General features: G+C 45.5%; 1 long non-coding RNA gene across 1 annotated transcript; it reads right to left on the bottom strand.

The window, feature by feature from the left end:
* Nucleotides 1-13,773: 13,773 nt before the first annotated feature.
* Nucleotides 13,774-15,935, bottom strand: LOC131894345 (uncharacterized). Its single transcript, XR_009374893.1, has 2 exons — nt 15,842-15,935; nt 13,774-13,966 (listed from the first exon to the last, which is right to left on the bottom strand). It is a non-coding gene; the product is annotated as an uncharacterized LOC131894345 (long non-coding RNA).
* Nucleotides 15,936-19,505: the final 3,570 nt, after the last annotated feature.

The following is a 19,505-nucleotide window of genomic DNA, read 5'->3' as shown; positions in this document are numbered from 1 at the left end:
CTGTGTGGAGTCAGACCTCTTCCCTCTCCTCCCTTCTCCTGTTCTGTACACTGTGCAACGCCTTCTGAAAACAGAGTTCCAGGGTCACTCTTAAGCAGACTGACCTTCATGGTCACTGTTTCATACATAGCAATCTCGGCTTTTCAAAGTCCATCCCCACCTCATCTTCTACAATCCACGCCTTGTGTACTCTTTCTTGTCTTCGATCATTTTTTTCAGTCACTCCCCTTTGCTCCTTGCTTTCTTATGGGTGATGCTCAACCCACAAACTCAGGGTGGCCTGATGAATATGACCCCTGACTAGGTCGAGAGCCACTGAGTTTAGCTCTTGGCTGTGTCACTGTGGACATCATGCTTCACTCATCTGTCTCTCAGTTTTTTTCCAGTTATTAGCAAGTGGGGAAGATGTACACATGTTGTATGCTTGTAAGTAAAGGGCACATTTATGTACATGAAACTCAGAGAGCTCCATGTGCTGTTGCCCAGGGACAAAGGCAGCAAAGACATTGCCATTTACTTCCAGGCTGGAGGTGAACTCACACCCTCTATTGGTTGCTATTAGCCCTGTGCTGAGGGCCCAGCCTGCCTTGCTCCAGCCCTTGCCTTGGCCTGAACTGATAAGTGGACATCCACCTTACCATAGACTCAATCCATCCAAAATCCATGCATTGTTTTCTCCCTTTATCTTAGTTCTTGGCTAAAGATTTCTAGATGCACTGGCTGAATCCTGAGAGTAGTTTTTTTTTTTTTTAAACTTTCTCTTCTCCACATGGAGTTAGTCATCAAATCCCTCTCCCTGCCCCCATCCCACCCCTTTTCTCTCTCCAGTCCTGGCTGTTACTGTTTTTACACTGGCATCTAGGCATCTGGGCTCATGAAGATTGTAATTCTAGGTGCTGACATCTGGTATTGTCTTGTTGGGTGGGTGTTTTGTTCCCTAGTTTGACCTACAGATTGCCCTCTCTGGTTCTCAGGAGGGTGTGGGTGGTGGCTGTGTGTTACCTGTTAGGATTTCTTCCAGGATCCTTCCAGGTATGGTCACAGGGTTTCCCAGTAAAATGTATTTCTAGGTATCCTGATACTTAGGAAAGGGGATGAGCTAGGAGGGAAAGCTGAAGGGACCCACGAGTGGGGAGCAAGGTATTCTACCAGGATCTGCTTAGTTCCCTGGGGATGGGGCAGAGAGTGAGGAGAGGTCATAGCAGATCTGCTACAGAGCTGAGGGTGAGTTTGGGGGATTGGAGATGGAGGAGAGGAGGGAGAGTGAAGATCTGAAGCTTACCTACTTGCTTCTTTGGCAGGCTTAGCTGGTGAATTCCCACAAAATGCCTGCTGGAGTTGGGGGCTGGTATAACAGAATGAATAGGGAGAAAGGTTGAAGGGGAAGATCTGTGTGAGCTCCCGGAGATGGGGTCGGAGAGGAGAGAGAGGCCACAACATGTAGTCTGCTATAGAGTTGGGGTGAGACTGGGGGATTGGGTTTAGATGAGAGGAAGGGCAAGTGTAGATCCAATTAGGCTATCTGCTTCCCTGGCCAGGTTGGACTGCATGGAACTCAGAATGCAGGCTGGAGTTGGAGGCTGAGATGAGGGATGAATGGGAGGAAGGTTGGAGGAGAAGATCTGTGTGATCAGCTGGACCCCATATGGTCCCTGCCATGGGAGGCTGTAGCAGATGGTCTGCTACTGAGCATTGAGCATGAGAATGGGGGGATGGATGTGGAGGAGAGAGGAAGAAGTGAAGACCTGCAGTTAGCCTATCTGCTCCCCTGGCTGGAGCATTCCCAGGGACTGCCTGCTGGTGTTGGGGTTTGAGATAATGGGATGTGAGCAGGGGAAAGAAAACTGGATGAGACTGTCTATGTGGTGCATCGGAGATGGTTGTTAGAGAGGAAGTGGAGGCTGCAGTAGGTGTTCTGCTAGAGAGCTGGGGATGAGGTGATTGGAGGAGAGGAGGCAGAGATGACAGTCTGCAGGTAGGCTATCTGCTCCCCCGGCTAGTGTGGTCTCCTGGTTCCCCAAAGCCTGCCATTTTGTTGACCGTCTCTCCTGCCTCCACCTCCCTCTGTTCCATCCCTCACCTCCTCCTGAGCAAACACAGCTGGCTCATCACACCCGGATTGCCACCTCTGCTCCCTACTTAGCTCCCGGCCTCGGCCTCCACTCACACTCCTCTGCCCTCTACCCTCTAAGACGCTACTGCAGGGATTTGACCTGACTGGTGACTCCCCTTCTTCAAGTGCTTCAGAGGTCCCCAGGAGTCTTCAGGAGAAAGCTGAGCATCTTTAGCGAGGCATGCCTGTGCCTTGGCAATCTCCATCCTCTACAGAGGCCTCAGTTTTGGCCATGTCTTCTCTTATAATGAGCACTTGAACTACACATGGAATCTGTGTGTTCCAACCCTGGTGAGTTCATTCTGAGATGTGTTTTCAGTGGGAATGTTTTTCTCTGCCTGAGATTGTAAACTCAGTTGCTTGTCCATCCTTACACAGAACTGAATTGTTTAGTTTATTTTGCATTTTTAATTTTATAGAAGTAATTTCACTAGGAAAACTATTTTTTCAATATAATTCTTATATTTGATTCATTCTTTCTCATTAGACTAAATACATGATAAATTAAAAATTTCTAATCTAATTTCCCCTTTGTAAGTTTTATGTTGTCATTTCTCTAGCTCTGGGACTTTTTTTCTTGGAAAAGTTTTAGAAATTAAAATTTCAACATGTCTATTTTTATTTAAAATAATTTTTAACACAATGTTATTTTACTGTAAATTGGATGGAAAACAGGTTCTAGACATTTCCGTTTAATTCAGGGTTCACAATGAACTTGAATCTCAGGTTTCCCAAGATTGTTCAGATCTTCTGAATGATCTAATGTGGCAACAATTTCTTTCTTCTTTTTCAGTTTTTCTTTTCCATGCTGAGGGTGGGACCCAGGGACTCACCCTTGCTAAAGTAGTACTGAATGGCTGAGCCACCCATCCAGCCTGGACGTTCTATTTCTTTAAAAAATATTTTTAATTTAAAAAACTTAAAATGTATAATTTTATTTATATATTTAAAATATTTTTGTTTTTAGTTATGTGTGTGTGTGTGTGTGTGTGTGTGTGTGTGTGTGTCTGTCTGTCTGTGTTGTACTTACATGCATGTGAGTGTAGGTGCCCAAGGAGCCCAGAGGTCTAGGATCATTCTGCGGCTGAGCTACAGACAGTTTTAAATCACCCAACGTGAGTAGCATGAATTGTTAGAAGGTCTTATTAATAAAATCAAACCCAGAGCCAGGTATTGGGGTGAACACTGAATGATCAGAGAAACAGAACAAGCCACAGCCACCTCACCTTCCCAATTCCTCAGCTGATCCTGTTTCCTCAGACTGGAAGCCTCTCTGAAGTCTCTCATCCAAATGGATCTCAGCTGAACTGCTTCTCGAAAGCCTGATTGTTTCCAGCATGGCTTTAAACTCACAGCGATCTGGATGATCTCTGCCTCCCAAGTGATAGGATTAAAGGCGTGTGTGCCACCATTTTCTGGCCTCTGTATCTAGTGGCTGTTCTGTTCTCTGACCCCAGATAAGTTTATTAGGGTGCACAATATTTTGGGGAACACAATACCACTACAAACGTGAGTACTAGGAATCAAACTTTGGTCCTCTGTAAGAGCAGTAAGCTCTCTTCACCACCAAAGTCTTTTCTGTGCCCTCATTTTCTGAGCAGAAACTTGATCAGATTGATTGATTGGCCGATTGTGTATATGTGTACCTTTGTGCCATAGCGTGCATGTGGAGATCCGAGGACAAGTGTGGGAGTTGGCTCTCTTACCACCTCGTGTGATCCTGGGATGGAACTCAGGTCATCAGCCTTGGCAGCAAGCAGCTTTCATTGCTGGGCCATCTCACTGGCCTGACAATCTCTCTTCTGTACCTGTAACGCATGTTATAGAAGAACACAGAGCAAGCCATGAGGCTGACACCACGCCACCTACACACCTAACATGAAGCTTTGGCTGGACTCCTTGAGTGCTGACTGTGGCAGGCCCTTTCTGACCTCTTTACAGAATCCTCTCTGTACTGGATAGGACTCAGTAAATCAAGAACATCCAAGGTCCAGGTCAAATGCTCTTTCACAGAAAAGCACCTTCATTTGCCAGCATTACTTCTCTTTCTTGGCTATTATAGGAAAAAATTCTCAAAAAAAAAAAATGTTTCTAATTGGGTCACCTCAGTCACGCGCTCACTTTGGACCCATCGCTGTGACCTGGGGCATTGTAGTAAGCCATTTGTGAGTCACATGTGAAAGATTTACAACACGCCCCCACGGTCAGGCGTGTTCGCATATGCCTGGCGGACACTTCCGTCTAGCCAGGCCCAGGTCAGGATAGCCATTTCCGGGTCAGGGCATCTCGCGCGACCGAGATGCGTGACGTTTCACTGGCCACGTAAGCGCGCAACGTGGCCATGTGACCTACGCGCTTGCGTGTAGTAGTGACGCTGATCTGTCCACGCCCAGCATTTAAAATCAGGCGCCATGCTCCCGGCCCCCCCCTCTCTCCACACACGTGTTTCCCACAGGCCTGTTCACTCTCTGTCCCTTTAATAAAACTCTTTGTTAGCGGATTCTGTCGTGTTTCGTGGCATTTCCTTGCTGGGTAAGAACACAACGCAGCTAAAAAACTAACAACATGCTTACCTCTGATGGGAAGAAAGTGGGAGCATCTGGGGTGTGGGGAGTTGGAGAAGCTCCTCCAAGCACGGTTCCTGTCTGAGAAAGGCAGAAAGGGAACTAGAGATGACCGGCAGGCACTCGGGCCTCCAGCCTCACTCCCAAAGCATGTGATGCATCCTTTTCCTCATGACTACTAGGAGGCAGGGGTTCCTACGAACTCTTCTCCTCCACACCATCCTTTGTCTGTTGCCCAAAGATTCAGTGGCAAGTAATGTGCAGAAAGAGTGAATCAAACCAGCAAAGTTCTCAAGTTCATCATTTTGACTTAATTTACACCCTTAATTACGAAGTCCTGCAAAAACGAATCCACTTTGGAGATGGTTTCACTGCAAATTCATCTGGTCTGTTTACATTTCAACAAAATGGTAGGGGGTAAAAACCAACCACGGAATGATTTGAGAAAGTAGAAAGAAAACATGAAAAATAAGAAGGCCTTAACCTGGTAATTTTTGAGCCTTAGCGACAAGAAGAAAGATACTGCTACCAAGAGAACAGAAAATAAGTCATTTTTCTTCCGAGTTGTTTGAAATATCATGTACCATGGGGACACAATCTTCTTGAGAGATAGTCTAGTAAAATGTAAAATTTAGGGGAATGAAAAGAGAGACGTTATCAGTAGGGTTGATAGAATGCCGAGATTATCAGCCATTTTAGACAGCGATAGTTTTACAAATACTGAAGTCAGAGCCACACAGGAGGTGAAGCCTTGTATGGAAATCACAGATAAAGGAATAAACCTGCCACCCCAGCAAGATTTACTACACTGCCAGGCAAGGAACTCAAAGGTCACTCCTGAATTAAGTTACCTTTGTATGACTTTCTGTTCTGGGTGTGAAAATACACAGACTGGCGAAACCCGTTAAAGCATGGCTGAGAGCCCCGAGAGGGGCTCATTAATTCCAAAGTGGGAGGAGGTTTAGCTTTCTGTTGAAGCCCCGTGGGAATTCTATGGGTATGGTTTGGTTCCTAGAGCCAAATGGAGCATTAAAATAGAAGCCGGCTGTGGGAATAAAAGCAGGGGCTAGACCTTCTGCCTAAAAATAGTCATTGCCTGAGCAGGCCACGTGACAGCCAGTCAGAAATCACATCTGTCACAGCACGTATGTTCTGTGATAATGACATGGAGTGAGGAACTGGCAACCACGCCCACATGTGCTGGAGAGAGACTGGATGAATGAGGGGCAACAAAGTCCGATGTCGCCACCCCAGGAGCGGGAGCGGGAGAAGCCAGTGTGGGTATATCACAAGGTTGCAGGTAATACAGACACCGCACATCAAGGAGCATCTCATTAATCGTTATCTTGGGGACGTGATGTCGCAAAACCTTTATTTTCACCTTCAAGTAGAAGTCGTCTGTTTTCAGAAGGTGGTCCAGGGCTTAGGAGCCACACTTCACCAACGGAGGCGGTCTGTCACTGAGAGTGATCCTCGGCCCTTGTGCAACCCTGGTCTTCAGACTCAAAGCTGCGCGCACGATATTGGTGTGAAGAGTGCAGGGCCTTTGGTGGCACCTTGTACGGACTTAAGTCTTGACCTGCCTCCATTTTACAGCAGGTGGCAAAGCTCAAGTCTGCAGAATTTAGCACTTTTCTTACCCCTGGAAGCGCTATCCTGGGACGGCTTTAGCTGTACCTAGTGGTTCAGTGCATGCCCAGTCCTGCTGGGAAGCAAGAGGCCAAGGATCTTGTGATCCATATCTGGAGGGCAGCCCAGGAGACCCGGTGAAAGGATGCTGTTCTTTTAAGTGGATATTATGTAGTTAGCTAAGTGTCTACGTGGGGTACTCTGTCTGTGGATGTTGCGCTTGGCCATGTGCTTGGCCATGCGCTTGGCCATGTACTACTTGTTCGTAGTAGAGGTGTGACCTGTGGAAGAAGGCAGGCCCTGTGACTTCAGTCTCTGCCCGGCCACACCAGTGGTTACAGACAGGGCTGCAGGCTCTGCGTCCCATCTCCTTCTAATTTGGGCTGTCTCAGTGACTTCGATACTTCCTGGCTCCTCCTGTTCCAATGCTCAGAGGAGTTTGTCTCTCACTTGCAGAATTCTCCCTGTGATTACACTTTCCGAGACGGCCTGTTTGCGCCACAGAGCAAGGCTTCGAGGCTGCCGACGACGCATCCTCTCCTGACAGTTGGTCTATGTGTGGTGTCTGCATGTGTGCGCGCCTGCAGAACTTGATGAAAGCACACGCACCCGTCATCTTTCAACATCAAGTCCACTGTACATCCACGCTAGGCAATATTTTGAGTGGATCATTCTAGACTTTTTCTTTCACATACATATGCAAATACATGTAGATGTGTATGAATGCTCATTTACTTTAAAAATAAAGCCACACGCGAGGATATGTTCTATGGCTTGCTATTTTTTTTTCACTTCAAAACGGTCCATAGCTGTCATTTCATGCCAGTAATGAATATCCACCAGATAATTTTAAGTCCTCGCAGAGATGATGGATCCTTATTTACTAGACGCGCGGGCTAATTTTTGTCAGCTAGACACAATCGAGAGTCCCCTGGGAGGAGGGAACCTCAGGAGGAACGGCTTCTATGAGACTGGTCGGTGGGCAGCTCTGTGGCATTTTCTTGATTAATGCTTGTAGTGGGAGGACCAGTCCACCGTGGGGAGTGCTCCCTCTGGACAGGTGGTCCTGGGGTGATACAAAAGGTAGCTGAGCAAGACAGGAGGAGCGTCAGTAAGCAGTGTTCCTCGGCTGTTTCTGCTCAGTTCCTGCCTCCAGGCTCCAGTCTCGGCTTCCCTCAGGGATGGACGGTAACCTTTAAGCAGAATGAACACTTTCTTCCCCAAGCTGGTTTTGGTGGGCAACAGAAACCAGACTGAGTGCACTAGCACTGACTGATAAAGCTGGATTATCTTCAGTTTTCATTATTGCAAAAAAAAAAAAAAAAAAAAGCTACCTGAACATTTTGATCATATGTGTGTATTTTGTATCTGTGTGTATATATATGTGCATATGTATGTATATACATGCATGTATGTGCTTATGTATCTATTTATATACATGTGTATCTATGTATATGTATGTATATATGCTGTATATGTATATATGTATCTAAGTATGTATATGTGTATCTATATACATTATAGCTCTGTATGTATATATGCATCATCTATGTATGTTTATGTGTATATATATGTGTGTGTGTGTGTGTGTGGTGGTTTGAATGAAAATGGTCCCCGTAGGCTCATAGCAAGCGCCATTAGGAAGTTTTCCCCTGTTGGAGGAAATGTGTCGCTGGGGTGGGCTTTGAGGTTTCAAATGCTCAAGTCAGGCCCAGGGTCACTCTCTTCCTGCTGCCTGTCAGGATCTCTCACTCATCCAGATCCAGATGTACAACTCTCAGCTCTTTCTGCAGCACCATGTCTGCCTGCATGCCGCCATGCTTCCTGCTATGATGATAATGGACTGAACCTATGAACTGTAAACCAGCTTCAATTAAATGTTTCCTTTGTAAGAGTTGCCATGGTCATGGTGTCTCTGTGCAGCAATAGAAACCCTAAGACAACACGTGTATCTAAGTATATACATGTACATCTCTGTGTATATGTGTGTGTGTACATATATGTATCTATGTATGTGTATGTGTAAATATACATGTATATCTATGTATATGTATATATGTATGTGTGTTTATGCATATGTACAAATATTAGGAAATAACTTGTAAGACAAAGGATATATGAATTAGATTTTAAACATCCCCACAAGCCACTTTTCCATAAAAGTTTATTCCTGTTAGACTCTCACCGTGAGCTGACAAAGGTATTGACTTTCTCAAGCACCCACTGAAAGTAGGCACGTCAGTCATGTTAACCTTTATCGGTCAGTCTGGAGACAGAAGTTGTGTTGCTGGTTGAGTGTGGCTCTCTCTGACAGCTTTCCATCTGAGTTGCCTTCCATATCTCTTGTCTGTGTTTGCGTTTTCCTCTCCCCTGTTACCGGCTCGCAATGGTTCTCTGCTTATTGTGCGTTTGATTCTTTCTGACATGTATGTATATCTGTGTGCTTGGATATGTGTGTGCATATATGAGTCTGTTTATGTACACACATATCTCTATAGCCAACCATCTTCTACTGGGTAAAAAATTACCTTAAACCTTCGAGGACAACGTGTGGGATATGACATCTTGTACAGTCTGAGAGTAACTACCCATGTGAGGTGCTGGCTCAGTATCTTTCATACAGTGGTAGTCAGGAGTTACCACAGCAGCCATCTGAAGGTTTCCCAGAGCCATGTGAAGGTTGGCTCCCACCCCTGGTCACCTACTGCCTTTCCAACAGTGCTCTGCAGATGCTCACTGGGACTGGGGCATTTTCACATGACCTCTCTGTTAGGTTTGGGCTTTTATGAAGTGGCAACTCTTCATTAGGAACGAATGTTTCAGGAACAGGGATGTAGAAGCTGCCTGTTAAATCCTGGGCACGGGGCGTGGCTCAATAAAGCACCTGCCAAGCAAGCATAGTACCTGAGCTTGGATCCCCACAGCTCACATAAAACCCAGGGCACTGTAGTGTGTGCCTCAGCCCAGCACTGGGAAGGGGTGGTGCCAGGAGAGGGAGGCTGATGCCTGATGCCCATTGGCCAACCAACCCATCAGAATTGATAAACTTCAGGTTCATTGACAGACCGTGTATCAAGAACTCAAGGTGGAAAGCACTCAAGGAAAGACACGCAGTATCTATGTCATCAATACACATATGCACACACATATGCACATGGCTCTAGTAACACATACTGAATACATAACACACAAGGCAATAACACAGTAACCACCACTACTCCTCAAATGGCAGAGAATCACTTCTGCTGTCTCTGGCTTTTTTAGGCAGCAGATATGGTGAAGGAGACAGTAAAAATATTTTTATAAGTTTGGCCCTCTTTAATCTACCACTATTCAGCCTCTCACCATATACCATTTACAGCTTCCCACATGCAAAATTCATTTGCTTATCTTCTGTCACTTCTCACCTCCTCCAGAAAGTTTCATGTCACCATGGCTTCAAGTTCATGTTCAGTGTTCAAAGGTTTGCTGATGAAATCAGCTCTAAGTGTGAATGAAGCCACATGTGAGTGAGTGTATGTGGTCTCTGTCTGAATACCTGTCAAGCAGAGGCAAGTTAGACACACACACACACACACACACACACACACACACACACACAGATAAGACAGAGACGACAGAGACAGAGTGACATACACACCATACGTTATTGAGCAGCCATAGACAAAGCACAAATAACATCCCTATTCAACATGAGAAAAGTGGAAAAGTGGGAGACACATGGCAATCCCTGGTCCTTAGCAATTATAAAATCCATCTGGGTACATGTTGCCAGGTTTTTTTTTTTGTTTTTTTTTTTTTGTTTTTGTTTTTCGAGACAGGGTTTCTCTGTGTAGCTTTGTGCCTCTCCTGGAACTCACTTGGTAGCCCAGGCTGGCCTCAAACTCACAAAGATCTGCCTGGCTCTGCCTCCCGAGTGCTGGGATTAAAAGCGTATGCCACCACCGCCCGGCCTGTTGCCAGTTTTTTAAAATTATTTTTTCCCCTGGTGCTGGTTCTCCATAGGCCTTGGCTTTGTTCCTTGGTTTCTTAGTTCCTCCTTCAGTTCATCTTTCTCTTTAACTAAAACATGGATGGTTAGCATCGGGCTACTTCCTCGGCTTCCTTACAGCCTGCTGTAGTTGGAGGAGTGCACCAACACCCTCCAGATCTCTTATTATCCTTGACCTTTTCAGCTCAAGAATATGCAATTCTTTTACGGATGTCATAGGTCCTTGCTTATCAATTTAGGGCTTATTAGGTAAAAAGCATGTTCCTCTTTACCAATACAGATTTTTCAATTGAGCCAAGAGCCAGGGAACTGTGGAACAGTCTGGAGGCTCTGAGACACGCACTGCAGAGTTTTCGTGATACCTTCTCTTCACCAGGGAAGGTCTACAAATGACCTTAGGACTCCAGGAGGAAAGGGTGAGTGTGTGAGAGACGTGTTGTATGAAAACCTTAAAGGACAAATGACACAAAAGAGACCCGGGGCTCTCCGATGAGGAACAGTTGACCATCCTGAGGGCTCAGCGCCCACCAGCACCGGGTCTTCTTAGAGTCACCCCCTCAGAGCTGATGAGGGTGAGAAACAGTTTAATCTTCCATTCCAGTCAGTGCTGCATTCAGTTCATTCTGAAATTCAGCCTAAAACTAAGCGAGTCCGTCGTGTGCCCTTCTCTTTAGTCTTGACGCTCTAGTGTTTGCGCGCGCACACAGGGTAAACACCAAACTGCTGGTTCATCCGTTCTGACTAGAAATGTCCTTAGTCAAAACCTCCAGTCCACTAGGTGCAGGGTGCAGATTTCATTTTGTCACAGCCACTGGGACAGTTTTTTTTTTTTTTTTTTTTTTTTTTTGGTTTTTCGAGACAGGGTTTCTCTGTGTAGCTTTGCGCCTTTCCTGGGACTCACTTGGTAGTCCAGGCTGGCCTCGAACTCACAGAGATCCGCCTGCCTCTGCCTCTCGAGTGCTGGGATTAAAGGCGTGCGTCACCACCGCCCGGCCATACTGGGACAGTTTGTTTCGCTTTCCATGTCAGTTTGATCTGGGCTACCATCTCTCCTGTCTCTAATGAGTTCTCTGCATTCAAAGCCCCTGAAATAGTCTCCCTGAAGCTCTTCCCGCTATTTATTAGCCACAAAGCCAAGGTGATATTTTGACAGTTTGTTACTGAGGCCAACTCCATTTATCTTTTCTAGTTAAATCTTTCTGTGGTTTCAGGCTACAAGTTATTTTCCTTTAGGATTCAGTGTGCTCTGTGGGCTTATGGGTGGTTCTTACATAGGTTCAGTGAGGGCAATACCCAGACTCGGAGTTACCTGAAGTTGCCTTGCTGGGTGACTGGCTGGCTGTTGTTGTCGGTTATTGGCTAGACACTTTGTTAGGGATGCTGGCTGAAATACCAACCACTGGTTTCTGTGTGTGGTTTGGGTTTTCACACAGAATATTGGCTTATTTCCAATGGCAGCCATTCAAAGGCTCAGGAAGTGGAAGCTCACATTCTTTCAGGGCTTAGACCCTCCACCCCCCAAGACTGGCTTGACACATTCCAGAGTATTCCTTTTCAAACTAATCATAGACCCCACCTAGATTCAAAGAGAGAGAGAGAGAGAGAGAGAGAGAGAGAGAGAGAGAGAGAGAGAGAGAGAAAGGCAAACAACTGTGGTCATCCTTAATCTACCACATATATTATTAATACCTTTATCTTAAGGAAACCGCCTGACAACTTCCAGAAGGCATATCCGTAAGGTATACATTGATAACTTCCTAGTCAGAGTTAAGCATTAAAGCAAGAATTACTTACTTAAAATCTGAAAATGGGAATTTGGTTGGAATGTTTATATTAAAATACATTTTCATGAAAGATTCTGTTCCTAGACATGGCCTGGGGAAGTGGGATCCTGCACTGGCTGTACTGCCTAGCTGTGCCTTTTGCACCTGACTCTGCTTTTACCCGAGGTTCCCTTTGGAAGGAGGAAGAGCCTGCCAGACAGCATGGTGGCTGCGTTTCCTTTTTACCCCTTTCAGTCTTATCTCCCCATCTCATAGCATGGCAGTTCCCCAGACCACACTATTTATATCAACAGCCACAGTGAAAAGGTCAAGAAGTCCTTGTAGGCCATCTTCTCTCAGTATAGCCAGATTCTGGCTATCTTGCTGTTCAGGTACCTGAAGATGAGGGGCGAGACCTCCGTCATCTTTGAAGAGCTCAGTCTCACCTCCAGTCCTTGGCATCCCATGTAGGGTTTCCTTTTTCCAAGAAGCCCTTCTTATTTGTACCCAAGACTAACTCAGACACCATTGCCAAGATACAGGGCACCTTTGCAGAGCTGGACCACAGGCAGGAGAAGAGGGCACTCAAACAGCCAGGAGACACAGCTATTATAAAGGCTATGCCAGGTGTGGTGGCTGCTCCTGTAGTGGCCCAGCCTGTACTGGACATTCTGCAGATGACTCTATAACCTCCAGAATACCCCATATGTAGGACCAGCTTCCCTGTATGCTGCCCTCTGGCATTATCCCCATTTCCGGGCCTCACTCCATGCCAGATCTCTCCAGGGTCACTCCCCACAGCAGCTCATTCTGGTCCAGGTGCTACCAGCTCAGTCTCTCTCTGAGAATCCACCCAATGACGTCTTGCTCCTTACTAACCCACCAGAAACCCACCAGCCCATGCTGTCCATCTTTTCAATCAATTCTCTGGCTTCAAGAAGGTAAGCATCTGTCAAGAAGGTGAGCATCTGGGCTCAGGGCAGCATGATAATTCCTTAGTGGAGTTTGCCAAGGTCCAGGCTGTAGAAGTACAATGCCTATAAGGCTTTATGATCACCCAGAACAATGCCACCAAGATTCCCTTTGTCAAGAAGCAGGACCTTCCCTACCTGGAGTGCCCCAGGCTTCATTCTCCTTCGGTTCCGTTCTTCAAGACCTGCCTCTCTTGGTGGCCTTCTCAGAACTATGTGCGGATGTGTAGTTGCTACACAGAATTATATCTAGAGTCTGACCCCATACATTGTACTTGACACTTTAGGCTGTAATTAAGGTGGCTTTTTGAGGTTTAGTTTTCAACTATCAATACATGCTTACTAAAAAATAGCTATGAAAGAAGAGGGTGGGTCAGTGAGAGGGCTCTGCCAGTAAAGATGCTTGCTGCTAAGACTGATGACCCAAGTTCCATCCCTGGGGCCCACCTGATGATAAGAACTGACCCCTGCAAGGTGTCCTCTGACCTCCAGACACATGGTATGGTACATGTGCCCACACACATTCAAAACAGAATTTAGAGATGGAGAAAGGAGTGAAAATGACCCACAATTCCTGGCACCTCCTGTACTAATAGCACACTTCATCTTCTGACTTGCATGAACTACCAGGCCACAGAGCAAGCTCCCCCTTCTGTATTTCTTTAACCTGCTGCTGTACATCTTTCCATGCCAGTAAAAGTCTATTTGTATCCCTATAAACATAAACACAGTAACATCATCATTTTGAGACCCTGTGATGTTTTTATTATGTATCACAACAATTTGCAATGTTTCATGTGAGTGCCTTTCATCTCCTGCTCTGTGTTCTCTGCTGGGTCCTTCAGCTCAGCACAAGTGGACCTATTTTATTTATCCTCATCTCTTCCTTGAGTCCTGAGGTCAGCGCCTGACACATAATGGAGTCTCAACATTTCCTGTTGAGTGAATGAGCAGATGAATGAGTGACTCCATCAATCAACCCCCCTACTCCTTTTTCTTTCTGAGAACACAGACACTCCTGGGCCTTTGGAACAACCATACATTTCTCTGTGGTTAGCTGTCCATCTGGAAGCTGTGTGTAATAAATGCCACATCACAGGAAGTTTAAAAGGATGAAAGAGATAGTATTTATAAAATACTTAACTTCTTTAGAAGGACAATCCTCGCCAAGTCCAATGAGTGTACTGTTATCGCGGATTCTGCCCAGCCCCATTAATCACATGCGATTCCCTGGCTTGCGTTTTCTCTGAACAGCTGTGCATCTGAGCAGTTGTTCCCTGAAAGCATTTCCTGGAAGCTGAGTGGAGTGCTAGCCTCTGTGAGTGTCACACCTTTTCCAGAATTGCAGGATGTTCTACACTAATTAAAAAGGTGATTTTCCCCCTAATCCTCTCAGTCAGGGGCTGGAAGTTATTATTACCCTAATTTTGCCACTAGGAAACTGACACAGAGCTCACTCAGCATTAGAGCAAAGATAACAGAGGCAGAACTTGGATTGGAATCCTCTGATTCTCAGTCTACTTGTACATTTACCTTAAAATGCAATAGACTTTTCAAGTCGGTGGAAAAAAGAAACAAAATTTCCTTAAAATGATACTGAGTTTTAAGAATTAAAATATTGGCTACAAGGTATCCAGGTCGGAATGCTCATTGGTGAAATTCCTTGATTGCAATTATTTTAGAGAAAGCACTCATGGTGAAGGCAGTTCTTCCCTCCCTTTAGGCTTTTAAAATTGGGCATAATCTCAAAACACGCAGGATGCTCGGGACTGCTGCCAGACTGATGGCACAGCCCAGGTGCTAACTTTAGAGTGCTCTCATTACGCTGGAAATGTGCTTGCTGTAGTTTTTACAGGTAAACAAATTGTCTATACAGACCAGGTTGGGATAGAGTTTGGCTGATTTCTCTGTTCTCATCCCAGCATTTACTGAACAGTGGGCTTCTGAGGGGAACAAGAAAACTGAAGTACTGTCTCTCGCAGAACCACATTTCTTTGGGAACCATCAGGAGCAAATGACAAAAATATGCACAGAAACATTGTAAGATCCTTCCAGGACTGTATACATGTAGGAGGTGTAGCATGTGAGGTTTGGAGAAATGGAGAGAAGTGATGGATGGGAACAATGGAGGAGCATGAGGCAGGGGAATGATGGAGAGGAGAGATGGAGGGTAGCTAGGGCATGGCTTTTTGAAGAGACACCTATGAGCAGGGACCTGAGTCTGAGAGAAAAATGTGCCAGTAAAAACTAGCACACAGACTACAAGTCTGTTTCCCCTGCCTGAGAAACTGTGCTTTTTTCTCATACGTCTTTCAAGCTTCAGTTTCCATGATGTTGTTAGCCTTTCCCTTATTCTTGGTCTGTGTGTGTGTGTGTGTGTGTGTGTGTGTGTGTGTGTGTGTGTGTGTGTGTGTATGTATGTGTATACATGTGTACACTCACATGTTTAGGAGTACATATGTGTGCACAGGTGTTGTAGAGGCCAAAGTAAAGCCGTAGTTGTCTTAGGTGCCATTCACCCTGGGTTTTTGTTTTGTTTTCACTGGCCTGGAACTCACCAAGTAGGCTAGACTGGCTGGCCCACTTCTACCTCCCCACCACTTGAGTTACTAGCGCACGATATCATACCCAGCATGAATGTGCACTCTGAGGGTGGAACTCAAGTCCTCTTACTTGCACAAAAAGCACATAATGAGCTTCGCCTCCTTTGTCCTCTTGGTGTTCTTTGAACACACTGACTTCTGCTTCCACTGCAGTTTATTAGATTGTGTAATGTGCAAAGACCCTGCAGGCCACTCCGGGGCACTCACCCATCAAGGGAAGGGCTCAGGGAATAACTCTTGAGGTTGTGGTGCCAACCCAAGAGCCCAACAGGTAGAAGATGCTTGGTCATGTTGTCCTAAGAACATACGCTCTTGTAGATTCTAGAATTCTCTGTGTGGTGTAGGAGAGGCGAAGAGGCTTGGTAACATGGTGTTGGAATCACCATCCTGGAGGCACCTGTCCTCTTTCTTATCTTGTTTTAGTTGCCTTGTATTTGGCACTAAACAAAGAATAGGATGTAACAGACTACACCTTACCAAAACAATGCTTTCTTCCTGAATCGTCACTGCTTTCTGGAACACGCTTTTGGCACCACTTGGGGACATTTCAATCCTGGGAGGCAGATAAGTCATATTTAATGCTGTCAGGATGCATCCTTCTCTTTGTGGGTCTCCGACCCCTAAAAGAACACAGGAACTCAATGAGTTGCCTCTCTCTATTCCTAACAGCAGCTGCTGAGCCACAGAGCCAGCCAATTCTTCTGTAAGGCTGTTTCCAATTTCTGTACCTCTTTGCCGTTCTAGTTCTGTTTGGAAAGTAAAGAAAGTTTTAAATATTTTGAACCCCAGGGTCTTCTGTGGCATTCTTACGTCTTCTCTCCTTTCACCAAAACATAAAGCACCCACAATTATTTGCTTGGATAAACTCATTCTTTTCTATTCGTGTGGTAGGATGAGCATAATCCAACAAATCAGTCTTCTCCGAGTCTGTCACCATCTTTCTGATGTAAGAGGCCGAGAGTCACCACGGAGAGCATTCATCTCTGAGGAGGCAGCACAGATGGGTTATCTCAAAGAGGAAGCATGTGAGAAAAGGCGCTGGCCAATGTTCCAGAGAGGCAGGGTGCAATTAGGAACTTGCTCATTCTCTTCCTACGTCCCTAATAAGGCATCGCTGGTAAATGGTAATTAAGATACAGCTTTGGGGCACTGCAGTGCAACTCTCACAAATGGACCAACTCGTTTTGTAAAAATCATATCCAACAGCCTCTTTGATCCCACCTGTGAGCCACACCTGTTCCTCTCCTGAGTTCAGCAGCCTGTCCAGGCTGTACAAAGATTCCCAGCCTCCTTCGTGCCTCGTACCCAGGCACACATACACCTGTTGCCCTAGACCATGTTCGCTGGCTTTGATCTCGAGGCACTGTAGAAGCCATCAGCTGTGACAGGATTTTTTTTAGGCCTCATTGCCCTGGAATGCAGGTCTCAAGGGCTCTGCCCCTGCAGATCTGATAATGAATGTTCCAGGAGGGGAGGCTGGTATGTTGAGATGTTCCAAAGACATTCTTTCATACTTTATTGTTCCGGGGGACTGGCTATTGGTAATGAGTAGTGCATAGATATAGGGGTCAGAGAGCTTTCTAAAAGGCAATCCAGACTCCCTCCCATACCCAGGACCATCCCTGCTGGACATGGTTGCTCCTTGCCATGGCTAATATTTTGTTATTCCTTCCTTGGGGGGTCCTGATTCAGAAGGCTCACCTCCCTCTCAGCCAGCAGGTGGGAAAACTATATAAAAGTTAAGGCTCCAGGCATCTGAAGGACTGAAATATTTTACAAGAAGAAAAAAAAAAAAAAAAAAAAACCAGTGCAGTTAACCCTTATTTAAATCAAATCGCGTTTAGCATATATAGCCACCGCTTTTTTATCTTTTTTTTTTAAAGTGGGCCACCTAAAATGTAAGAGACTTTTGCCAAAAGCCACATCTGACTTGAATAAGCAAATCTGTTGTATATAGCCCATGCATGTAAAACAAAATCCAAATGCAAGCACGCATGCTTTCAATTCCTCAGCGACAGATTCCATATCTTATTTGTGTGTATCTTTGATGTCTATTATGTTATGCCTTCTGAAGTGATTACATTGCTTTCATTTAATAATTTTTTTTCAAGTTGTTTTAAGCCTCTGAATGAAAAGAGCAGGAAAAAAAGGGGGGGCTGGATTTTTGCTTGCTCCATGTCAGCTTTTCCATGGAAGCGGTTTACGTTGAAGTTCTCAGTCTAAACAATTTACAGTTTTCTGGATTAAGATCATGTGGAAGAAAGATGGAAATCCTAAAGGCAGCATTGTCTAAAAGCTCCTGCTACTCAAGGGTGATTTAGACATTTGTAAACTCTTGCTGCTGGGAGCCGTGGGGGGCTCCTGAAGTGTAGGCAGGAGGGGAGAGTCTTTGGAGAAAGCCACAGGAGGAAGGGAGAGGAATCTCCCCAAATCTGAATGTCTGCGAATGCAAATGTGCTGAGGGAAAAAAACAAGGAGCCAGCTCAGAGCTTTCAAGTTGTTGGGGGAAAGCAAGCTCATTTACAGTTGATAGGGATAGGGGGAAAGGGCTGGCTTGCTGACCGAGCAGACCTTCCACAGTGGGACTATTATTTCAGGTTTCTATCTTTTCCTCTTTGGTAGGAAGATATTAAAAATGAGTTTCTGGCAAAAGGTACAGAAAAACACAGTCTCTGGAACCATAGCAAGTGCAGATTCCTGGCCAATGACCTTAATTTTTAACACTTCTCATTGCTGAGCGGCTTGTGGAATCTGCTCTTTGCAAGCACTAGAAAACCCTGGGCTCTGGGTGAGTGTTGAAGGAGTATCTTAGAAACCTAAGTATTACATACTCTCGAATAATACTTATGGGAGTGGGAGAGCTTGGGTGGACCCTGCATACCAGCAATGGCTCTGTTTCCCAAACTACCCTTTGCTTGTCCGGAAGGTGTTTTAAATTCCCCAAGAACTGTTCTTGCATGCATTGATATTTCTGTTAGTGTTTGTGGGTTGTAATATGTCCATGCCTTGGGCCAAAAAGCATGCTTTTTTAGTTCCCCTTTACATGTTACATCTGGTGGCATGGGTTCATTTCCACATTAAACTGAGGACACAAAGGTGGCTCTAATTAATTTGAAGGGTAGAAGAGTAAAAAGATTTCGATTATTTTATTTAGTCTTCCATTAAAATGTTTCATTGACTAGGGGCTGGTTTGGTGGCAGGCAGGGGCTAACAGGGAGGGCTTAGTGACTCCCATTTGTCAAGGAGCAAAGTCGGGCTGTTGTGATGGCACTTTGCACATAATGGCGTGAATTAGAGAAATGTAACTTACTTTCCAGTGTGTTCTGCCCTTAGGAACTGTATAGTGTCCAGGCTTTACCTTCATCACTTTTTTGCCCAAATCACAGAACTGTCTTTGAACAGCTTGCCCACCTCCACTAACCGCCGCAACCCTTTAATCTCAGCATGCTTTTGTTATAAACAAAATCTGATTAAGTCCAGCCTTTGAAAGGAGAAAATACTCCATGTTTTCCCTGTGGCCACAGGAAAAAAATGTGCTTGGCTTTGTAACTTCAGCATTCTATCACCAACCACTCCGACCCAAAGAGACCCCGCCCCTCCCCGAGAGCCTCACATTCTCCACTTTGGCCCTCTTAGGGACTAATGCCTTTTCTGTGAGGACAGCTACTTCCTTATGGGAAACTTTCTCCCAACTTGTACTAACTCTGATGGTTTCTTCAGGTCTCAGCCTAGGAATAACAGTCATGTCTTTCTGCTTTAAGTCAGGTCCCTGCTCTGTCTCCCTAAAAGCTATCCCAGATCTGATCTTGTATCTGCTCTGGGGCTCTTCTGTGCTGGCTCCATGCTCTGGCATAATGCATCAGTATGTAGC

Source organism: Peromyscus eremicus, chromosome 17 (genome assembly GCF_949786415.1).
Source record: "Peromyscus eremicus chromosome 17, PerEre_H2_v1, whole genome shotgun sequence".
NCBI classification, from domain to species: Eukaryota; Metazoa; Chordata; class Mammalia; order Rodentia; family Cricetidae; genus Peromyscus; species Peromyscus eremicus.
This window is presented reverse-complemented; position numbering and strand designations above follow the sequence as displayed.